The sequence below is a fragment of the Eptesicus fuscus genome, chromosome 8, assembly GCF_027574615.1.
Source record: "Eptesicus fuscus isolate TK198812 chromosome 8, DD_ASM_mEF_20220401, whole genome shotgun sequence".
In the NCBI taxonomy this organism is placed as follows: Eukaryota; Metazoa; Chordata; class Mammalia; order Chiroptera; family Vespertilionidae; genus Eptesicus; species Eptesicus fuscus.
Window position 1 is genome coordinate 57,078,338 of NC_072480.1, and position 24,037 is coordinate 57,102,374.

The window sequence follows — 24,037 nt, forward strand, 5'->3', positions numbered from 1 at the left end:
AATAGTTATATGACCCCAAAGAGATAAAAATAATATGAAATGAATGTAGAATCCCCTAGATTTTGAAGATTTTTATAACTTACAAAAGAGGATATTTAAATATGAAGAGCTAAAAAACACAGAGTCCAATCAGATAATATAGCATCATGGGTGAGAATTTCAGATTTCCATGAGTAGCCTTGGAAAATAGACTTCTAGGGCTACTAGGGTTATGCCTTTAAATACAAGACATTATAAATTCAACCTAAGATTTCCCATCATTGACAAGAAAGATTGTATAATGAATATTCTGTCAAATGTCTCTGGTTATTATGCAGTCACAACTGGTTTAGACAATATCCCCCAAATTGCTTGAGATGATACAATTATTTATTTAACAAATAAGTTTCATTAAACCTAAGGAAGATATAAAATTAAGTACAGAAAGGCCTAAGAAAATGAAACATATGGGGTTAATATTTTTTTATTAAGATATCTGGGTTTTTAGTTTCTATGATATGTAATGTTCAAGAGAATTTGTCCTATTAAAACAACCTTGTAACTCCAATTTAATATGTGTCACTGAATAATTGATTTCAGCTCCTGATTTAAAGTTGAAAAGTGTAAATGAAATGCTAATGAAAAGTATTGGACATTTAATGGAACTTACAAATACCATTTTAATAAGTTTAATAAGTAAAAGTATTACTTGATTACTTGAGTACTTGAAAGTTGGTCAGTCATAAAATTAAATTACTTAAAAAGTACATTTGACTACATCAAATAAGAATTTAGTTAAAATATTTACTGTTAATATTTAATGAGCACTAATCATTAATTAAAGATCTCTTTAAAATATTACTAAATCCTAGTTTATAACTATATAAATTCATTTATTAGGCTAAAAAAGAAATATACTTTAAAATGAATAACTAATATATTTAATATTAATTTTAAATAAAAATATCTGCATAATCATTGTGTGTGTGTGTGTGTGTGTGTGTGTGTGTACACACACACAAACACAAAGAAAACTCGAAATCATCTGTAAAATCACATAGTACACACACACACACACAAAGAAAACTCAAAATCATCTGTAAAATCACATTCAAGACAATGACTTTTGGAAGAAAGAGAATTTTGATTTTTTTTTCCTTTGAAGTACATATTATGCCTGGACTACATAACAAAATGTGAACAAGAACTGTTAGAAATCAGCAATTAGCTTCTAAAATAAGTAAATTGTGTAATAATTTCAATAAAAGAGGTGAGCTAACTGTATTCATTGTTTTTTTCTCTTGAAGTCAGTCAAATTTAATTATATGGAGAGACACATCTAAAGCTATTAATGATCTGGTTTGACTTACAACATTCCTACTCCATTTCACTTAAAATTTAGTGAACATAATTTTTGGAAACAATGGAGTGGTAGTTATTTTAGTTAATGGGAAAAAAAGTTCAAACAAATAATCATTAGAAATAATTGAATTTTATTTTAACATTAATACACGCATATTGAGAGAAACCAAGATGGCGGCATAGGTAAACACCTAAACTGCTGCCTCGCACAACAAATTCAAAACCACAACTAAAAGACAAAATGAACATCATCCAGAACCACAGGAAAGCTGGCTGAGTGGAAATTCTACAACTAGAAGGAAAGAGGAAAGCACATGGAGAATCAGAGGAGCTGCAAAAGGCTGAGGTACGGAGACACGCACGAGAACGGCTGAGTGCCTGGCTGGCTTTCTCTAGTGGGAAGGAGACAAAAGCTCCCAACTGCACTGAACCCCAGTTCCAACTGCACTGAACCCCAGTTCCAGGCGAGACCCTGGGGACCCAGGCTTATACAGGGGGATTCTGGACTGTCAGGCGGAAACTCAGGGGAGCCGCGAAAAAGCAGAGGTCTGGAGGCGTGTGCGCAAGTGCACGAAGAGAGGACTGCCAGCACAGAAGTTCTCCTGGAATAGACACAGCTGATCCTCACAGCCAATTGGCCTGGAGGTCAATTCCTCCCAGTGATACCAACAACAATCAAGACGTAACTACAATAAGGCTGTACACACAGTCCTCAAAGGGGTGCACCAAGAGTATCCACCTCAGGTAACTGGGGAGGCTGAGCGACTGGGCCATACAGGACACCTAGCACACAAGCTACCCTACCAACTCAGGGAAGCAGCGAAAATGCAGAGACAAAGAAACAGATCATAAACTAAAGAAATGGAGGAAAACAAATGACTGGATATAGAGTTCAAAACCACAGTTATAAGGCTTTTCAAGAATTTCCTAGAAAAGGCCAAAAAATTTAGCGAGACCCTCAAGGACATGAAAAAGGACCAACTAGAAATTAAACATACACTGACTGAAATAAAAAATATTATACAGAGACCCAACAGCAGACTAGAAGAACGCAAGAATCAAGTCAAAGATTTGAAATACAAAGAAACAATAAACACTCAACTGGAAAAGCAAAAAGAAAAAAGAATCTGGAGGAGATCAAGATGGCAGCATAGGTAAACATCTAAACTACTGCCGTGCACAACAATTTCAAAACTACAACTAAAAGAAAAAACGTCTATCACCCAGAACCACGGGAAAGCTGGCTGAGTGGAAGTTCTACAACTAGACGGAAAGAAGGGGGAGCATTCAGGGCACAGGCGCTGAAAAACTGAGGTACGGGGGCACACACACGATTCGGGCTAGCGGCAGATCCCGGCTGGCAGTGGGCATTGCTTTCTTCAACCCAAAGAGAGACAAGCTCCCAATCTCTCTGAAATCCAGTTTCTGGGAAGAAGCTGGACTGTCTGCCATCAGGTAGGAAAGTGAGGGTGGCTTGCTTGCAGAGCTGTGCGCAAGAATAATTGTTTGCTGTGCTGGGGCGCAGGACACGGGACACGGTCAGAGAGGCAGAGACGGCTTACTGCCAGACCCTAGCCTAGTGACACCCTGAGACTCCGCCCCGCACAATCTACAAACACACCCAAGCTCCAAGCAGCAGCTTTTGCATATGAATGGCCTTCTCTATTGCAGTTTAACATAGTAAACTCGCAACCCATTGCAGACAGCTCCAAAGCCTCCAAGCTTCAAGCAGGAAAAAGAGGACTGTGGTTCTCACAGTAACTCCTGCAGGGTGGCCTCAGACAGTAGCTGAACTGCACCCCATTGGAGATCCAGAAGCCTGTGTACCTAGTGGTCAGTGTGAGACACAAGATTAACTCCTCACATCCATAAGTGACACATTCGGGAGGCAGACTCAGGAGCACCAAAGCCCCTCTGAAACAGACCTGCACCATAAGCGTGTCACCTGTGCAGCAGTTCTTCCATTATAGACACATCGGGTCCTCACAGCCAATTGGCCTAGAGGTCAATTCCTCCCAGTGTACCAACAGCAATTAAGGCTTAACTACTCCAAGACTTTGCACTCAGCCCAAAAAGGCGTGTACCAAGAGCGACCACCTCAGGTGATTGGGGAAGCTGAGCTACTGTCCCCTTTAGGTCACCTACCACACAAAGCCACTCCATCAACACAGGGAGGCAGCCAAAATGCGGAGACACAGAAACATGTCACGAATGGGAGAGATGGAGGAAAGTAAACTCCTGGACGACACAGTGTTCAGAACCACATTTATAAGGTTACTCAAGAATCTTCTAAAAACTGCTGAGAAACTTGAAGAGACCTTCAAGGACCTTAATGAGAATGCCAAAAAAATGGAAAAGGGCCAGTCAGAAATTAAGCATACACTGTCTGAAATAAAGACTATACAGAAACTCAACTGTAGATCAACATACCCCAAGAGTCAAACCAAAGATCTGAAATATGAGGAAACAAAATCACCCAACCAGAGAGGCGGAAAGAAAGAAGAATCCAAAAGTGTGAGGATAGTGTAAGGAGCCTCTGGGACGGCTTTAAGCGTACCAACATCTGGTTTTTTGGGGTGCCAGAAGAAGAGAGAGAGCAGGATATTGAAGGCCTATTGGAAGAAATAATGACAGAAAACATTCCCTACCTGGTGAAAGAAATAGACTTACAAGTTCAGGAAGCACACAGAACCCCAAACAAAAGGAATCCAAAGAGGACCACACCAAGACACATCATAATTAAAATGCCAAGGGCAAAAGACAAAGAGAGAATCTTGAAAGCAGCAAGAGAAAAACAGTTAGTTACCTACAAGGGAGTACCCATACGACTGTCAGCTGATTTCTCAACAGAAACTACGCAGGCCAGAAGGGAGTGGCAAGAAATATTCAAAGTGATGAACAGCAAGAACCTACAACCAAGATTACTCTACCCAGCAAAGCTATCATTCAGAATTGAAGGCCAGATAAAGAGCTTCACAGAGAAGAAAAAGCTAAAGGAGTTCATCACCACCAAATCAGGATTACATGAAATGCTGAAGGGTATTTTTTAAGAAGAGGAAGAAGAAGAAAAAGGTAAAGGTAAAAATTATGAACAACAAAAGGACATCAAATACATGCCTACCAACAAGTGAATCTAAAAATCAAGTGAATGAAAATCTGAAGAACAGAATGGACTGGTGAATATAATAGAATCAGGGACATAGAAAGGGAGTGGACTGACAATTCTCAGGGGGAAGGGGGTCTGAGGGGTGCGAGAAGAGATTGGACAAAAATTTTACACCTATGGATGAAGACAGTGGCGGGGGGTAAGGACATGGGGTGGGATGGGGAATCAGGTGGAAGGGAGCTATGGCGGGGGGGAGAGGAACACCTGTAATAATCTGAACAATAAAGATTTATTATTAAAAAAAAAAAAAGAAAAGAAAAGAAAAAATAATCCAAAAAGTTGAAGATAGTGTAAGAAGCCTCTGGGACAACTTCAAGCGTACCAACATCCAAATTATGGGGGTGCCAGAAGAAGAGAGAGAGCAAGATACTGAAAACCTATTTGAAGAAATTATGACTGAAAACTTCTCCCACCTGGTGAAAGAAATAGACTTACATTCCAGGAAGCGCACAGAACCCCAAACAAAAGGAATCCAAAGAGGACCACACCAAGACACATCATAATTAAAATGCCAAGAGCAAAAGACAAAGAGAGAATATTAAAAGCAGCAAGAGAAAAACAGTTAATTACCTACAAGGGAGCACCCATACGACTGTCAGCTGATTTTGCAACAGAAACTATGCAGGCCAGACGGGAGTGGCAAGAAATATTCAAAGTGATGAATAGCAAGAACCTACAACCAAGATTACTCTACCCAGCAAAGCTATCATTCAGAATTGAAGGTCAGATAAAGAGCTTCTCAGATAAGAAAAAGCTAAAGGAGTTCATCAACACCAAACCAGTTTTATATGAAATGCTGAGAGGTATTCTTTAAGAAGAGGAAGAAGAAGAAAAAGGTAAAGATAAAAATTATGAACAAAAATACATATCTATCAACAAGTGAATCTAAAAATCAAGTGAATTAAAAATCTGATGAACAGAATAAACTGGTGAATATAATAGAATCAGGGGCATAGAAAGGGAGTGGACTGAAAATTCTCAGGTGGAAAGGGGTGTGGGGGGTGCAGGAAGAGACTGGACAAAAATCGTACACCTATGGATGAGGACAGTGGGGGGGAGGTAAGGGCAGAGGGTGGGGTGGGAACCGGGTGGGGGGGAGCTATGGGGGGGAAAAATAGGAACAATTGTAATAATCTGAACAATAAAGATTTATTAAATTTTTAAAAAATACACACATATTTGTTCACCTTTCTTTATATATAGTTATTTGTTTTTATTATAAGTTAACAGGCTATTACTCTCCACATTCAGAAACTCACTATCTAAAATTTCCAGTTTTGTTTTTTTTAAAGGTGTCTGAGAACATAAATGTACTAGCAACAGAATCAGAAACAGAAAACCTCAGCTGGTATTCCTTATCTGAGTCTTTTCACAGTTATTGCTCAGACCTAGAAACCCTTTTTCAGTGACTCACCTTTAGAATCTTTCCAAAGCATTCAACCTGGTTTTCATAGAAACAAAAATAGATCTTCTACTGTATCTAGGTATATAGGTAGATATGTACATATGTCAAAAAATATAATGAAAGTGTTTATTATAAAAACCTTATTTCCATCCCCATGTCAACACCATAAATGAGTAACTTTATTATTTGTCCAAACTGACTTCTGCCCATTCAAGTCCTTGATGTGTGCAGCAAACCACCAAGAACAAAGAGAAGAAAGAGCAGTATGGGACAGAAGAAGGAAGGAAGGAAGGAAGGAAGGAAGGAAGGAAGGAAGGAAGGAAGGAAGGAAGGAAGGAAGGAAGGAAGGAAGGAAGGAAGAAGAAGGGAGGGAGGGACAGAGGGAGGGAGGTAGGGAGGGGGAAGGGAAAGGAAAGGAGAGAGGGAAGGCAGACATCATATGAGTTCAAGCTTCACTATTTTTTACCTATGTTATAACAAACAATATCAGATAGCATATATACAGAGTAACATTCTAGAGACAGCACATATAAGCTCATAAGAGTCCATTCTTAAATTTTAAGGAAGTTTAAAAGTCAGTCACTAAGCACAGCCATTATAAAAAAATGAATTATATAAACTTAAAATTAAATAAATTCCATTAAAATCAAAGGCAGCAAATACTCAAAACTCACCCCTTCCTAGTTATTTTAATGCCTTTTATGTCTTATTATCTATGTCCTTGAGGCTATTTATATTTTTATATGTTGGGTGTCCAAAAAATGTATATACACACTTTGAATAATTATAAAGGCAGTGTTTATTAAAATACACTTCATTTTCAAAATTGAGCTCTCAGCTGGTAAAGTGTGTATACACTTTTGGGGGACACCCTGTATTTATGGTGGAAATACCTATAATGATGTTCTACTAATATCTCTTCCTAACTCTTCTCAGCAGTATTACACTGGGACCTTGAAATTAGCCATGGTAGAAGCATTTATACCATGGAAACCAAAAAATGCAGCAAAACGGGGTTGATGCACTTTGGGGTGAGGAGGGCTGGGGACACAGCTGCTAAACATTTACCAGCATACCATTGTATTTGGACCTAATATGTTACTGAAATATATACTGTAAATATTTTTGTCATCTTCTTAAGGTACTAACATTTATTTCTGGACAATGAACCTTCAAAATATTCCTGTAGGTCATTTCTAAATGTGTTACCCAACTGTACTCAAAAAGAAGAATAGTACTTTGGCAGGCTCAATGAGAAATCAATAAAACACTCTGTCTTCCAGTCCGGACTTGACTCATTGAATTTCATTTCATTAATTGTTAAAAATATCTGTCAGCATATATTTTCAATCATTGGATGAGAGGCCAAATGACTTCATGTTCTATTTTATACCTTTATATAACACTTACAGATTGAATTGAAAACATTCCCACAATGAACATAATAACCTCCCAACCTCAGCTCCCTACCACTTTGTTTCTTAGAAAGATATTTTATTTACCTGCTCCAGACTTTTGCTGGACTCCAGACTTTCATTGGGCTAACTGGAATAATGGGTTTAGAATTCTGCCTGTAAAACCTAAGTTGGTTTATATAAGAAAGAACCGAGCTACACTTGGGAGAAAATTTAAAAATCAGGTGACCTGGAAAAAAAGTGTGGTAATGTAGTAGAGTTTTTAAAGAAACAAGGGAAAGACTTTTGAAAAATAGCTGCCACTGTTAGGAAGAACAGTATACAAGAGCTTTTAGAGCTTTATCACAATAAACATTTTGTTGATTATTAATTACATAACAGGTACTTTTTTAAGTGGCTTACATGTATGAACTCAACTTAATCTTCCTAAAACCCCTATAAGATACTAATTTAATCTTAGAAACATCTATTTTACACATGAGAAAACCCTGAAACATTGAAAATGAGTACATTGCAAAAATCAATTGAAAAGTGGCAGTTGGAATTCATACCCAGGAACTGTGCCTCTTAGCTCATTCACTTAACCTTTAGACTGGAGGTAGTTTATTTAAAAATATGCTTTCTGGCTATGTCAGAAACATTTACAGAAAACATCAAGAAAGACATTTTACTTTCCAATACTTTTGGAATTAAGATTTGTGTTTCTATTAATCATGTTAGCACATTTGAACTGGCCTCAGTGGAGTAGTTTTATTCAGATTATAGAAGCAAAATTAAAAGAATCTGAAAACCAATGTCTTCGTCACTGTGACATTCAAGGGAAATTAAATATAAAATGCAATTGTCCTACTTAATGTGCTGTGGCTAAAAACTAAAAATTTGACAAAATTTTCATTGTAATGTGGGTGGGGTTTTTTGGCAACTTATATCAATTTGCACATTAAAAATCTTTACGTATGGTCTCATACTCTTCTTTTAATAATGGGAATTACAACAAAAAAACCTTCTAGACTAAAAAAGACAAGAAATATAAATTCAAAGTTTATTTTGCATTAGGTAAGAACTCATAAAAACAAAGTATAACCTTTCTAGGCATATGCTATCCTAGGAAAAACATCCACTTAATTTACTTGTGGCCAGAAGTTCAGTCTTTGACCTGTCCTTAGAGGTTTATGTGCTAGAAAATGCTGGAAATTAATGAAGTGGATACTCCATTTAAACATTAGCAGTAGAGCACCAGGAAAAGGCCAGAGGGAAATTAAGAAGTAAACCAGGTTCAGAAAGGAAAAAAAAGTAGTCACACACAAAAAAGGTTTGCACAGTCACCCTCCCCACCCCTAACTCCTTTTAGCTTCTGTCTATGAAGGTGAATGGCATTTTGTCAAGCTTAAGACATTACCAATTGTAAGAGGCACCACTGGTTCCTGTACAGCTTTTTTTTTTTTTTTTAATCAGCCAATTAAACTGATAGTCCTTTCTTAGAACTTAGAATTTTTATTTTATACTTGTTGAAAAAAGTTAGGTTTACATATGCATACAATGCTATTTATATCTCACTCTCTTGTGCTCATAATAAAGAAAATAGAGTAAAATATAAATTGGTAAAGGTATTCCAAAACTTCAAAGGACCTTACTCTTTTGTTTTATTTTCTGTGTATTTTTTTAATATTTTTTTTCTTGATTTCAGAGAGGAAAAGAGAGGGAGAGAGAGATAGAAACATCAATGCTGAGAGAGAATCATTGATTGGCTGCTTCCTGCACATCCCCCACTGGGGATCGAGCCCACCACCTGGACATAGGTCCACGCTCAACCACTGAGTCATGCAGCTGGGTGAGGATCTTACTCATTTGGATCACTTCCAACAGTCATTGATAAGTCCGTCTTCCCATAAAATATCATTCTCTGTGCCATCTAGAGCATTGGTGATGCTGTTAAAAATATGCCCAAATATTGTCTTAGGGGTTTTCTTACAAGCCTCTTACATTCCACAGGTTTTGATGCTGGTGCTTTCTTAAACTTATGCTGACAATGGAGGGTTCCAGATAATAATTAAGACCTTCTGCTATAGACTGAATGGTTGTGCCCCCAAAACTTCATATATTGTAATCTAATTCCAAAAATATTGGTACTTCGAGGTGGGACCTTTGGGAGGTGACTGGGTCAGGAGGGTGGAGCCCCATACAGGTCCCTTCCCCCAGGTGTAGACACAGCAAGAAGAGGGCTGCCTGGGAACCAGAAATCGGGTCTTCACCGGACTTCAAATCTGCCTGTGCCTTGATGTTGGACTTCCCGGCCTCCAAACTGTGAGAAATAAGTTTCTATTGTTTATAAGCCACCCAGACTATGATCTTTTTATTATAGCAGCCCAAATGGACTAAGACCCTATCCTATTAAGGTCCCTATATAGTATAGGCTTGGGATTTTGAGGGTTTTAGTTTTCTTGCCGTGCAGCCAGAACCAACAGCCAGGTTGAGTATATACACACAATAGCACATCATCACTTTCATCTGATCAGTGTCCACTTTGAGATTCCATCAATTGGAAGATATATCACAATTTCAGAAAAGTTAACATGTGGGGGATATGCAGTTTAGAATTAATGACATTAAGTGTTTGAGCCCCTCCTTGTTAACTTGGGCAAATTGAATTGACATCTTGACACAGTTTTTTTAGTCATTAGAATTAAACAATTGCTGATGAATTGAACTTGTCTATGTGACTTTATCTTTCATAAGAATATCAACCTTCCTGCCCTCAAAGTCCATTATGTTGACATTCCCTTCATTGCCCTCTATGCTTGGATCTGAAATGATTATAATATCAGTAAAGTTGGCTTTTTCAACTTCTCCTCCCTTGGGCAGAGTGCACTTTGTAAACCCCTTCTTCTCTAAGAAAAGGATCCAACATTTTTTATACCAAGTAGTGAAACACACAATAAAGTACTGTTCAATTTAAAGTTTAGCTCTAGCCGAAACCGGTTTGGCTCAGTGGATAGAGCGTCGGCCTGCAGACTAAAAGGTCCCAGGTTCGATTCCGGTCAAGGGCATGTACCTTGGTTGCGGGCACATCCCCAGTAGGGGGTGTGCAAGAGGCAGCTGATCGATGTTTCTCTCTCAAGGATGTTTCTAACTCTCTATCCCTCTTCCTTCCTCTCTGTAAAAAATCAATAAAATATATTTAAAAAATAAATAAATAAAGTTTAGTTCTATAATCCTTTCTCTAAGACTTTAGGACAGAGGTGTTTCAAGATTCTTAATTTTATTTTTATTTTGTAAAGATTATATCTTTATACTATGTAATCCCAATAGGGTCTAGAACAGAACATTGTGACCAAACACATAAGTATTTCTGCATAAAAATGCATGAATTATAATACTAAGAGGGATGAAGGTTATAAATGCCCTTACTTAAATTCAAGCTGGACTTTGCCACCAAATGAGATCAGGTGAGATGAGTTTTGTCACCAAATTAGTTACTCAAGTTTTTAATTTTCCAAGCTCATGGAACTAAGAATTGCAGATATGGGTTTGTAGATATAAGTTAAGCATAGCAATTCCAGGTTTTGCATAAAGTATTAGGCATGAGCTAGAAGGTAAATGGTATTTTAGATGGATGAAAGAAGTGGCAGGTTTTCTCAGTTCTCAAGTAATCACATCATATTTAGAGAAATGGACAAAATCCACACTGGAGGTTGGCCATGTGGCTCTGAAAGTTTTCCTCAATGCATAATCTTCTTCTTCCTTAAAGTTCTTCATCTCAGAAATGGTATCACACCTGTCCAATTGCTTAAGCCAAAAACCTTATAGTTGTCCTTGATTCCTTTCTCATCTCTCCTCAAATTAATAAGTCTTATCAACTCTAGTACTTCCAAATATGCCCTTTTGGGGCATATACTAGTATGTTATAGGCCCTGTAACATCCACCCTACATTTCCGTAACTCAATCCAAGCCACATTGTATCTTCTCTGAATTAAAATAGCTTCCCAATGCATCTCCTGTTTCTATCCTTGACTCCCTTCATGGCTGTTCTCCACACTGTAGCCAGAATGATCTTCAAATTGCAAATCAGATGTCTCATTCACCTGCTAAAAACCCTCAAACTTTTACTATGACCAAGGCTTTCCATGACAGGGACCTCCCCTTCTCTCCCTCTCCCTCCTGTGCTTTATTTGCCCTCATCAGCTTTCTTTCTTTTCCAAATAAGCAAACTCCTTCCTTCTTTAGAGCCTTTAGAATTTTCTGCTTAGGGACACTGATTCTCCAGATCCTTTCCTCTTGCCCTTTGTATTCTCAGGTGTCAATTTCTCATCCAGGACCTCTCTGGCTCCCAATAATCCAAAGTAGACCTAACCCCCAATCACTTAAAGTACGACCCTGGTTGATTTTCTTCCAAGTACTTACCATTATTTGAAGTCATCTTGGTGAAGTGTTTCTCTACTTAGTTGGCTCTCTCTACCTTCTAGAATATAAGCTCCATACAGGCAAGAACTGTTTACCATTATATTCCACTGCAGAGACCAATGCCTGGCTTAGAGCAGAGGCTCATTAATATATTTCTAATGAATGAATGAAAGCCAACAATTAATTGTTAAACATGTGTATTCTATAATTGAAGTCATTCAAACTACTAGTGAATGACTACTAAGTCCTGGTTCACTTAGCCTGGGCTCATATAAATTGGAGTAAACTATGAGCATTTCAGAGAATGATGATATACATAGAATACCAGAGCATGGGGACATTTTTACTTAATTTAATACTTTGGCTATCTAAATCACTACTGTGAATCTGTAACTTGGGTTATATTCATGAATACTTTCTGTGAGCCAGGGTTGCTATAGGCCTCTATATATACTATATGACATCATTTTGTCCTTCCATAAACTCTGAGAAGATTAAGTGACTTTCCAACATCTCATATCTAAAATGCTGTGTCACTGGGGTTGAATTCAGATTCCTCGAAGGACAAACCTGAAGAAATGAATATAGTCATTCAATTTATTAACTGATTTTAACCTTCTTTTAATGATTCAAGTGCAATTCTGAAAACATTGCTATTCCATAATGAAACGTGGGGTTCGGGGAGTGGATCTCCCCTTTGCAGGTTTTTGCCTCATGAAGTTTGAAAAGTAAAATTCATGGACTAAAAGAACTTGTTAGTAAAATGGTGGAAATTTATTAGAAGCAAATACAAACTCCCCCGTAGGGAAGGATTCCCAAGGGGGTAACCAACTAAGGCCCTTTTTCTAAAGTTTTAAAGGCTGGAAATTCTTTGTCTCTTCATGCTCCCTTCTAATTGGACCCTTTCCCCATTTTATGACCCTGTGCTTTCCTAATTGGTCACTCTTTTGCAGAATATCAGTTTCAACGTCCAAAACCCATGTGGCGCCCTCTCCCTTTTTCCCCCCCTTATCTTGCAACATTCTTCTATCTCCCATGAAAATATGTTTCCCTCTTTCTGGCATTTATTGACATTTCTCTATCCTCTGTGAAAGTATGTTTCCTTCTTCCTGATATCTTGTGACTTGACTTTATCCTCTGTGAATGTAGGCCTTCCTCCCTCCTTATCCTGTGGCATTTTTCTATTCTCTGTGAATGGATGCCTTCTGGCAGCTCTAAGCCCTCACCTATGCATTCCTCCCCCATGGACTCTCTTTATTCCCTAAACCTGTCTATTTTGCCCCCTTTCCTTTCAATAACATAATTTAAAAAATAGTTATCTGAGTTCTATGGGTTGTAAAGAACATGAAAATAGGAGAGTTTACTGTTTCTATAGGTTATCTTCTCTGTGGAAAACCCCTAAAAGCTGGTGCCTCTAGGTTTATTTTCTGATATGCTTATAGAAGATGTAAAGAAAGAAAATCTTGTCATGAAAATAACCTGGTTTGCAAGGATATGATTTTAGTAAGGAGACCAAATCTGCCCCCTTCTATGTCCATGACCTGAAGGGGAATATACTTTCAATAAGAATTTAAAATTTTCCCGTATAATATTTATAAGAATGTTAATCCTGCCATGGTAGAGAAAATCAAGAATAATTATTAGGACAAAATATTTTTTATGTAATCAATTAAAACTATAAGAAAAGGATGTATTGCAGGCAAAATGGTGTTAGACTAGTCTCTTGAACAAGCCAACAAGGAGACTAAGAGAAAATACACACTGTCTCATGGGCTATTTATGTGCCTATTTAAAGATTGTCCTCCTACTTTGGACCTAATAACATTTTCTTTGGCTTATTTTCTCATTTCTTTTTATGTTGCAATAAAGTGCAAGTTTCCTCAAAAATGACATTCACATACACACACAAAAATAGAATTTTAAATCAAAAAGTTGTCTTGAAGTTTTATTTTCAACTCTTCTTGTCAACACTTCTCCTAATGCTGCTATATTTAGTGGAACTCCCTTTATAAGCATGTAACGACCCCTTCGGCTATAACTATCCCTGTTAATATTAACAGCTAAAGTTTGAGGTGTGATTGTAAATGACTTTTCACATGCCAAAAGTGGTTTATTTTATTTTATTTTTCTGAAGTGTCAAATCTTTCTTTAACTGCTGCCTTTACACAATGGCTACAATAATCCCAAAAGAGCCATTTCAAAAACTATTCGCTAAAGTTATTTTAAAATAAAGTGTTTTTAAATTATAAATACTCCCAATGTGTGCTAAGTATAGAAAATTTAGCACTGCAGAATAATTATTAAAAACATTTGTGTCTCTTTTCAGATTTCTTTAAGGAATCTTTTAATGGCAAAAGTAAAGGTTAGTCTTCTGAATGATACACAAGAAAGAAACCTAAGCAATCCATATGTTAATCCTATGGCCACATAAAAATTATTATAGCCATGATAATAACCATAGAGAAAAATATGGTTTGAAAATTTTTCTAATGGGTGTACTCATCTTATTACACAGTGCTGCCATCACACATGCCCCAGGGTATATTGCTTCAGTGATTTTTCCATAATTCAATTTTACTAGATCTTTGTTGCCCTGTTTCTCAGTCTCCCTCTGAGACTGAGAAAAAACCACCACATACTGGAGGAAAAGCTGTCATTATAAGACTTGCAGCTTGTGATTGACACAGAACAGGCAGATTAGCCTAAGTGGGGCTGATGTTGGGTCCTCGTTTATGGACTCCAAGAGGGAGGGCTGGAATTTAACCAGTACCCCCCATAAACTATGTCTTTTGCCAGCACATGAAGCAATAGACTTGGAGATTCAACTTCTACATTTTCTCCATAGGAAGGGACTACTGACATTCCTCACTGCATTTAATCCTCCTCCTAACCCCGCCAGCTCCTGCTACAGTTCTCATGTTACAGAGAGAAGATACTGAGGAACAAACAGCCAGTCAGTCTTGGGCAAGGGTTTGAATAAGGGCATCTTTGGTGACAGGTTATTCTACTGATCACACTTCCTTTCCAGATATTGAAGAACTGGGAAATTTATAAGTGCATAAAGAGGGCAAGGCAATGATTCTCAGTTGTTTAATGAATAAATAATGGAATATACATATTCCATTAAAGAGAGAGAGAGAGAGAGAGAGAGAGAGAGAGAGAGAGAGAGAGAGAGAGAGAGAATATGCATAACTGTATACTAATGGTTTGGGTAGAAACTACCAAGTTTTAAGAATGAATGTAAGAGAAAGGTAATTATAAAAATTTAAAAACAGAAGGATTGATGCTGTGATTGCTTATTCAGAAAAGAGGACTTTTTTTCCTATAAATTTCCATACATGAAATCACTCTTCTACAAGTATTTAGAACATCCTTCATAACGTTAAGAACAATTAATTGCTTTCTATTTTAATTTATTTTTTCTTAAATGTAGCCAGTTTTTTTTCTCTAATGTTATAAACTCATGCTTCACATATACCATTAACTAAAAAAAAAAAAAAAAAAAAAGAAAGAAAGAAAGAAAAAAAAAAAGGAGGAAATAAAAGAATTAAGAGCTTGAACTTTATCTTCAGATTGCCGGGATTCAAATCAACTTGCTGTTGGTGGGAAACAGGCTTTTCCACAGGATTGCAAGGAAAGAATGCCAAGGATCCATGCACTGGAGATTGTGATGTGGCAAGGTGATACTGCCCCTACCCCTGGGCTTCCAATGTCCCATTCCCCTCAGTCCCACCATGGAAAAAGTCCAACCAAGTCTTCAGCAGGCTCAAAATAAAACCAATGCCCAGAGTTTCTGCTTCATACTTCTTGGGAGCCCACACACAGTCAGCAGCGAGCCAGATGGACACTAGACCTACTTGGTCACAGGCTCCCAGGAAAGAGAGAACACCAACAAACAGAACAGGGCTAGTGAAGAGAGAGAGAGAGAGAGAGAGAGAGAGAGAGAGAGAGAGAGAGAGAGAGCTCTATCTCCTGGGATGATAACCAGAAGCTTTTTTAAAAGCAACCAATTAACTTCCCAAGATTTGGAGGACTTGCATTGGGCTTCATCCCCCAGCCAGTGATCTTTTCCCCAGGTTAAACTGACAGTACCTACCTGCTCCCCTGGACAATTCAGTACCAGAGGAGGGAGGGGAGGGGTATTAATCCCCTCGGATGGAGAATGATTTCTTGGGTGTGAAGCTGTAGCTTCCTGGTGAAGCAAACAGACTCAGTGTCCGAACTCCTCTTTGCTTCCTTCCCTTCATTAATATCTAGCTAACTAATGTAATATCTAATGGTAACAAACTGTACCTCCGTTTTCTCTCCTATAAAATGGAAACTGAGGATTAAATGAGGTGATACAAGTGAAGCACCTGACACCTGAGAAACATTAAATGATAATTCTTACATCAAAATAACATGCAGCAGTGATCATTTGAATTTCTTAGATGACAAAGCTGTTTCAATTGTCAACAATTCATACTAGATCTGCATTGGATTGTTTTGAATAAATTCTCCAGCAAATAACAAACATATTGATTGCCAGTCTGCCTAAATCTTCAATGATAAGGCTTTCTTAAGTGTGAATGATACTCTTATGGCTACAAATACCTCATGCCTCTTGTTCTTTAAACCACATTCTAAACCACTCATGAATCTCTTCATTTAGGCATTTGGAAGTGTGAAACCTGCATAACCCCGTCTAACAATATCCCTCAAGTTACATCACAAAGGATTTACAGGTAAATAGACAACGGAGTCATGACAAGCATTTTCCTTTTTGTGCCTCATGAAGTGTGGCTTTTTTGAAAATCTGCAAAGAATAAGGTTTATAAGTCCAGCATTTTACCTCTGAAATTCCTGGTTTTGTGAAGGTTAGATGAAGGAGATATGGTTAAGCAAATAATGCTCAGGATTTCAAGCGTAAACTTGTATTGCCCCAGAAGCAGCCTCAAAGCAGCAGCTAGCATTTAGCCCTTCAGAGCAAAGAGCTCTTTGACTGACTATTTATAACCCCAGGCTGCTCACTGCCTGAAAGGGCTCCCATGGCTGATCATGAGGCACATCAAAGAATGAAGATGTGGCAGATTCCATCCATTCCTTAGGACCTGTGGAATCTGGGTGGAGGTTTGCATTACCTTGCATTGCCGCCATTGCTCAGCTGCTTTTGCGTTGCGTGCAGCGAGAACTTAGTCATGTGATTAGGTAGACTTTCACTTCCAATTAAAGTATTGTAAAGTGGGTGCTCATTGCCCTGCGTGATTCACTCAAATAGGAGGGAAGCTGGGTTTGTTCTTAGTGAAGCTGTCAGTAATAGAGGAGTCACTTTAGGTGCCTACAGTGAGGAGGCTAAAAGGGCTGATTCCAATGTAGCCCTGATATTTGGGGCTGGTGATCTGAGTCCAGGCCAGTAAGCTCGGTGTACATTCCTGATGACCTATGATTAAGTCCCTATCTCTTTCCCAGATACTGGTCTTGCAGAACCGGTTACAGAGGCCATTGGAATGTGGACAGTGCTCTGGCCAGAGGGAGGGCTGTTGACTCTGATGCCAGGCCAGACCACCAGATATGGCCTGGAGACCCCCCAACACCTGGGGGCCTTCTTGCAAGGCCCAAGAAAAGGACCGGAAGCATAATCCATGCTTGTGGGACAAAGATCACAGAGAGGGAGATATAAAGGAGGGCCCCATGCGTGTTCCTTCACTCAGATTTGGAAGGCTGTTCCCTGAGTCCGCTGGCATTATTAAACAGTGTCCCTCCAACTTCCTCAGTAGCGTCCTTGGTTTTCTTGGTCTTCTGCAACAACAGGAATTTCAGAGATCATAGGTGGGGTGGCATAATATAATATCTCGAGGACAAGGACTTTGACTCATTTATCAATTTCTAAAATAGGGCATAGACAAGTGCTCATAAACACATGAGTGAAGAAATGAGTAAGCCAAAGCCTTGAAGTTAGTGATGTAGTCAGTAAAAAGGAAAAGAAGACTCAGAGTATAGGAGGAAAGGAAGAAAGAACTAGGTACCTATTATGTTAGAATAATAATAGGGTGCCACAGACATAGGGAATTAAATATCCAACTAACTCAACACACATTTATTAGTTACCATTTTTGTTGTTAGTTTTCTATATCCCATATTTCACTCATTTTTTTTTTTTTGAGCTCCTTCACAATTTGCCATATTTAGACAACACCTATGTGTGCTGGGGTTAAAAGACACTCTGTTGGAGTTGAAAACAAAGTGCTTTAAATGCTTTAAAGTACTTTCAGAGAACTCACTGTCAAGAAAGAAGACATTGTGTAAGAACCGAAGATAATGTAGCTATTCTACTAGAAATGCTCTGAGAAAACCCTACAAAGTTTGGGAAAGGCCATGGAAGAAGCTTATCTCTGAGCATGACAAGGTGAAGAGAGACTTCCTCAGAGGAGCCCAGAATGTAGGTTGTCTCCCGCCTGCCACTGTGGCTATAAAGCTGCGCCCCATGCAAAGGAACCCAGCCCAGGGCGGCACGGACACTCCACTTCTTTCTCTGCACAATCTATCACAGGACTGCATCCGCCTAAAGTAGGGACATATTTTTGGAATCTCTTTACCTAGATGGGGGGAAGGATGGCTTTTGGGGAGCTTATCTGCCTGGAAGAGGCCTCCTTTTCTAATCCATCTTCCAGAGGGACATCTTTATTCTCATTTGTACAGGCACCGTTGAGCCACACACCATGAATTATGAACATAATGTCTGGCCAAGTGAGTTTCAATTCCCTCCCCCTTTCTCCACTTTCTCTCCTATTCTTATAAAGTAAGGGGGTGCATAGTCTGAGTGTGGGGGATGAGGAAGCTTTAATCCTGGCTCTCATAAACACGGTAGCCTCTCTTCACTATTCTTCTTACCTACTCTCAGCTATAGAGCTAGAATAATGGCTCTGTTCCTGTTCTAACATATTCACAAATTCTGTGACAAAGGGGAATTACAGCTACAGATGGAATTAGTGTTGCTAATGGGCTGACTTTAAAATAGACCGAGTATCCTGGAATATCCCATGTAATTGGAATTTCCCTGAAAGTGGAAGAGGGAGGCAGGAAAAGAGGCCAGAGTGATGTGAAGTGGAAAGGACTGAATACCGAATGTCCTCTCTGGAAGAAGGAGCCACAAGCCACGGACTGTAGGCAGCCTCTCGAAGTCGGAAAAGGATGGGCAGCAGCTTCTCCCCCAGAGCCTCCAGAAGGAAAACAGCCATGCCGACACCTTGGTTTTAGCTCAGTGAGACCCATGTCAGGCCTACAGAACTCTTAAATAACAAATGTGTTGTCATAAGCCACTACGTTCGTGGTACTTTGTACCAGCAGCAATGGGGAACGAATGCACCCTCTCTAGAGGTCCCAGAGACCTCCCTGTTTAGATTATTTTTGTGAACAGGATGCTACTCTTTCTTGTATCGCTTACCTTTTCACCACAATCTCTTTTGCTGACTTCTCTTTATCATCTCTAAAAATAATTTCTTCCCCAGGTTATTCAGTTAGCTCTTTTTCTCTCATGCTATAGGAATCACAAATATGCTGAACATAGCCCAGATTCAGTTTGCAGATTATTTTTGTCTATGCAGGGTTTTCCACAAGCCAAACTGAAATTCATTTAAGTGGATATTTGTCCTCTAGTTTTCCCCATAATTCATACTATTCCATACTGTATTTCACCTGGCCCCCTTCCCTGGTTTACATAATTTGTTTTGTTGTTAAAGGTTTTGAGTTGACGATCTCCCTCCTAAAACATAAATTTGTGTTAAGATGTTACACTAAAAAGGATTCTTGGCTCAAACAGGTTTAGAAAATGCCAAGTTAGACAAAGTAAAGTAGAATATGTCAGGAATTGACAGCCTTGATGATGCTGATTACCCCATATCTATGTACATATGTCTGCATAGAGTTGGCTATAGCATATAGCTGCATGTAGCATGCAGCATCTCTCAATCTGATGTCCCAGTGGACCATCTTATAGATGAAGTGTTCCAAATATATACATTGAGATATACTTTCAATACACTCTTTTCATTTGGTCCCATTATATACAACCATACAGCTTTGATGACTTCCCAAAGCTATAAACATAATAAATCAGACACTTGTAAAGCATATACCATGTGTCACATACTATTTTAAGCACTTCCACACACCTAAGCTGATTCACAACCCTGATTTAATAGGCTTATCCTTATTTAATGTTCTTATCCTTATTTTACAGGTGAAGAAACTGAGGTACAGGGAACTTGTCATATGCTCAATGTCACACAATTAGAAAATGCCAAAACTGGAATTTGAACTCAACTTGCTCTAGAGTCTGTGGGCTGAGCCCACACCTACATCTAGCATTCACCCTGCTCTAGGGCTGGATCAGTCGGATTAATATGAGAAAATACTTTCTACCAGAGGTAGATGAAATATATAAAAAGGTATCTCAGATCAGGTTGAATTCATTGCTCCTGGAGATGTTCAAGAAGAGGTAGGAGGACTTTCTAATGAGGGAATTTTATGGGAGGCACAAGTATTGAAGACATCTAATCCAACATTAAGATCTTTCCAAATATGAGATCCTAAGAGGATAAAAGAGTCTCCTATGGCTGGATAAGTAACATGAGCAAAGGTGAGGAATGTTGTTTGCGAGTCCAACCTGGCTATTATGACAAATTCAAGGAGAGGAATAGTTGCAAGTCATGCTGCACAGGTAGGCTGGAAGCAGATGGTGGGAGGCCTTGAATATCAGAAAAATAGGCATTTGATCTTAATCCTTTAACTGATGGGAAGCCCTGAAAAGTGTCTCATCAGGAAAGTTATACAATGATTTGAAGGAAATTAACCAGACAATAGTCTTGATCCATTGGGATTGGGCCATGACTCAAATCAGGCCTCTTTTGCATCTTCTCCTCCTTTCCACTAGGTGGCACCAGAACTCAAAATCAGGCATCTTGCAAAGTCTGTTCTGAGCCTTTATTGGAAGATGACTTGTATAAAGATATTCGATGTGATGTGAACATATAAAAAAATATTTTCATTGCCAATTCCTAATCTACCTCTTCATTCACCCTGGGGTATTTTTCTAGTAGTTAACAATTTTCAGCTCAACTGACTGTAACGTTCTGAAGAAAAGCTTATGGGGACCATGCCAGTGTAAAATACTGTTGTAGACCAACGGAATAACACATTCTGCAGAAATTGATAACAGGCAGCTGGAAGTTGATACAGAGAAATTTATTCAACTTCAACTCTTGATTACTTCAATGGGGAGGAGGGAAACTGTTCTAATTCACAATTCAGGGAGGATTTTTAAGGTGGCAGGTTGAATTACCTCCTAGACACTTAACTCTAGTTCGAGGGTGGAAGGGGTGAAAGCCTGAGCTAACTTATTGCCTAATTCTTCAGGAAAGAAATGTGAGAACCAGCTCTTGTCCCCTCCTTCCTTTCTGAATGCCTTTTCTCAGAACAAACTGGTTTACACGGAAGAGGGCTCCTCCTCTATATACTTCTTAATTGAAACTTCTTTTCTTAGTGCCATAGTTCTGTTTTTGCTTTGTCCTTTAAAACAGGTTTTCAGTTTGTTGGAAAGTTAGTATTCTCACCAATGTAAATAAGAAGCAATCATTCTTGATCCCATGTAAATATGTATGTAGTGACAAAAGTACCCGTAAGTCAAGATTCCCATTTTAAACATCTAAGACTAATTCATATGATTCTAAGAATCAAAAGGCCAATGGCATATCGCCCAAATCACAGGTAAGTGAGCACATGGCACTTTTCCCTAAATCTTTCAAACTGAAATTTGAGAAGGTAACACAAAGTTAGTGAGCATGTCACAAAGGAGGTATTGTTTAAAGATAAATAGGCTTTTGTCTAAATACCATAGTATCAATTTTTCTCTGATTCTAAAGAAAAAGAAAAGATGTATGGACTCTACTTAATTTTGTTTACTTGAAATTTTTATGCTTTTCCTAACCTGCCTCTTCTAAAATGGGCAGTAGAAGAGAGAGGTTAAAATAGATGAAAGACTTATGGAGTTGGATAAATAATTAATGGCCCGGAGTAATTAGCCGGAAGATACTTAATCATCAATCTGTCTGAGTCATCACAAGCATTTGAGCCTACTCTACTCACAAAATATTGTACTAATTATGAGTGTATATGTGCATCTATTTTGTCAAAATGGAAATTAATATATGATGAGAATCAGCATCTTGAAAAATTCAAATATGGAACAAGACTGTTTGTCCACTCTTTCTTTGTTAAAGATAAGTGCAATTTTACTTTTCTTTATTTTACCTAATAAAAGGAAGTTGCATACATTCCTCTTTATGTACAACCAAGAAATCGAACTTCTTGGATAGTTTTGTCTTTCTTTAGGGACTTCTCCCAGGAGAGAAAAAAATAAAAAGCAAAAACAATATCACCTCATTATTAAAGTTTCTGGTGAACAATTAGGGACTTAAGGGGGGGAAAAAATGTCCTTTAACATAATGCAAAGTTTGCAATTTATGGCTGTGTTCTTCAATGTGGTGTTTTCCAATACAATTTTATTACAGCCTTTAAATTATACTTTCACAGGAAAGGTCTGTCTTTAAACTTTTAGGTCAGAATTGTTCAGATCTTTTCACACTGAATCAATCAGGTTTAAAGCTGGCAAAATCCTTGGCAGCCTTGTAAATCTTTCAAAAGATGTTATCCAATTACCCTTCATGGGCCGCAGGATTCTACAGAGTGACTATTTCCTTCTCTATGAGGAATTAAGTGCTCATTGCACATGAGAGGTTAGAAACCAATGGAGTTGAAAAGTAAGGTTCTGCATTTTTCTTCCGGTTCACATGGCATAGATATAGCTGCAGCTACTAATATATTGTGGGATCTACCACAGACATTCTGACCTAGACAGTGGCCCTGTTATCACTGAAGTTTTACTTGTTTTAAATTAGCAAAAACACAAAGCAGAACAAAAAGTATAATACCAGATTGTTTCCAGTCACAAAACTTTATTTTGGACATGTATTAAGAATATAGCACAAAGATAGACCCCAAGTGGAAAGCACACGAGATTACTATTGCTCTTATTTTTTCAAGGAAAACAGTTTTCAGGTACACCCAATAAATACACATGGGATGGAAAAAGAAATAACAAAGAAGAAGGTAAATGCACTTCATTGGTTTGGGTTTTGATCTTCTAAAAAAATGTGCTTATTTTCAATTTAAAAAAATGCATATTAATCTTAGTTCTTCCTCCTCTAGGTTGCCAATATAGAATACTAAGAAAAGGCTAAGGAGACATTCAATTTATATAAAAGCCTATTTCATGCCACTTGGCTTCAAGGGGAAAAAATAATCATGGGCAGAATCATTTTGAAATAATTTTTCAAGGAAAAATGTGAGCATGCCTATGGATTCCTTCACAGGAGTTAGCAAAGCACTGCTCTCTTTTGTGATGTAAAAAGCCTAATGGAGGTTATGGGATTCCAGTTGCACTTTTGACCCCAAGGCCTCTGGAGTCATTCACTTGTCATGACCTTTGACCTTTGGCAAATTACAACCCTGACTATCTGTTTGGCTTGATTTTTACTACCTATAACAAAAGGTCTTTCCCTCTCTGGAATACATAAGCAGAAGTCATATAAATGTTTGCAAATAGTTTGTCGGCCAACTATCTGGCCAAGAGAAGACAAGTATCAAAAACAAAAACAAAACAAAAACTCACAAAGAATGCAGGAAAACACTGTACCATTTAAAGTGTCCTTCGGTTGAGTAGATTGATTTCAGGGACTACAGTGTGCACACTTGGCCACATGTTCCCTCTTTTAAAATCTTTGTTTTCTTTGATTTAAAATGTGATGTTCAAGTGGTAGGAAGGTCAGTGCTCCCATAAATTGTGCTTCTGATTCTTTGCAGGCCAGTCATTAAAAATTGCAGACATCTCCTCTGCAACTGTGTGTTCATCAGCACTTCCCTTTAACCACTATCTAGATTGCTTCCATCTCCAAAGAAATGCAATTTCTCTTATCAGGTTTGTGAGTGAAAGGTGATTATGTATAAACATTGGAAGTAACATGTAGCATTGGAGCCAACTCAAGTACCGATGAGGAAGCTAGTCAGTTCACAGTTTTAACATTTTTTGTGAGTCCTCTGGATTAAATATTCAGTTACTTAATATATATAATTCTAAATTCCAAATATTACTTAGTCTTTATAACATCAACTGTTAAGAATCTAATACACACTGCTGATCGGTAGCAATCACTTGAGTCGTCACAGGCTTTCCTTTCTAATGCTCTCAATCAGCGATTTTCAACTTTTTTCAT

At 38.2% G+C, this 24,037-nt stretch overlaps 1 pseudogene; it reads right to left on the reverse strand.

Annotated features, from left to right (window-relative positions):
• Nucleotides 1-18,946, reverse strand: part of LOC103298620 (splicing factor 3B subunit 6-like) — a 189,088-nt pseudogene extending 170,142 nt beyond the window's left edge.
• Between the last annotated feature and the right edge of the window lie 5,091 nt (nucleotides 18,947-24,037).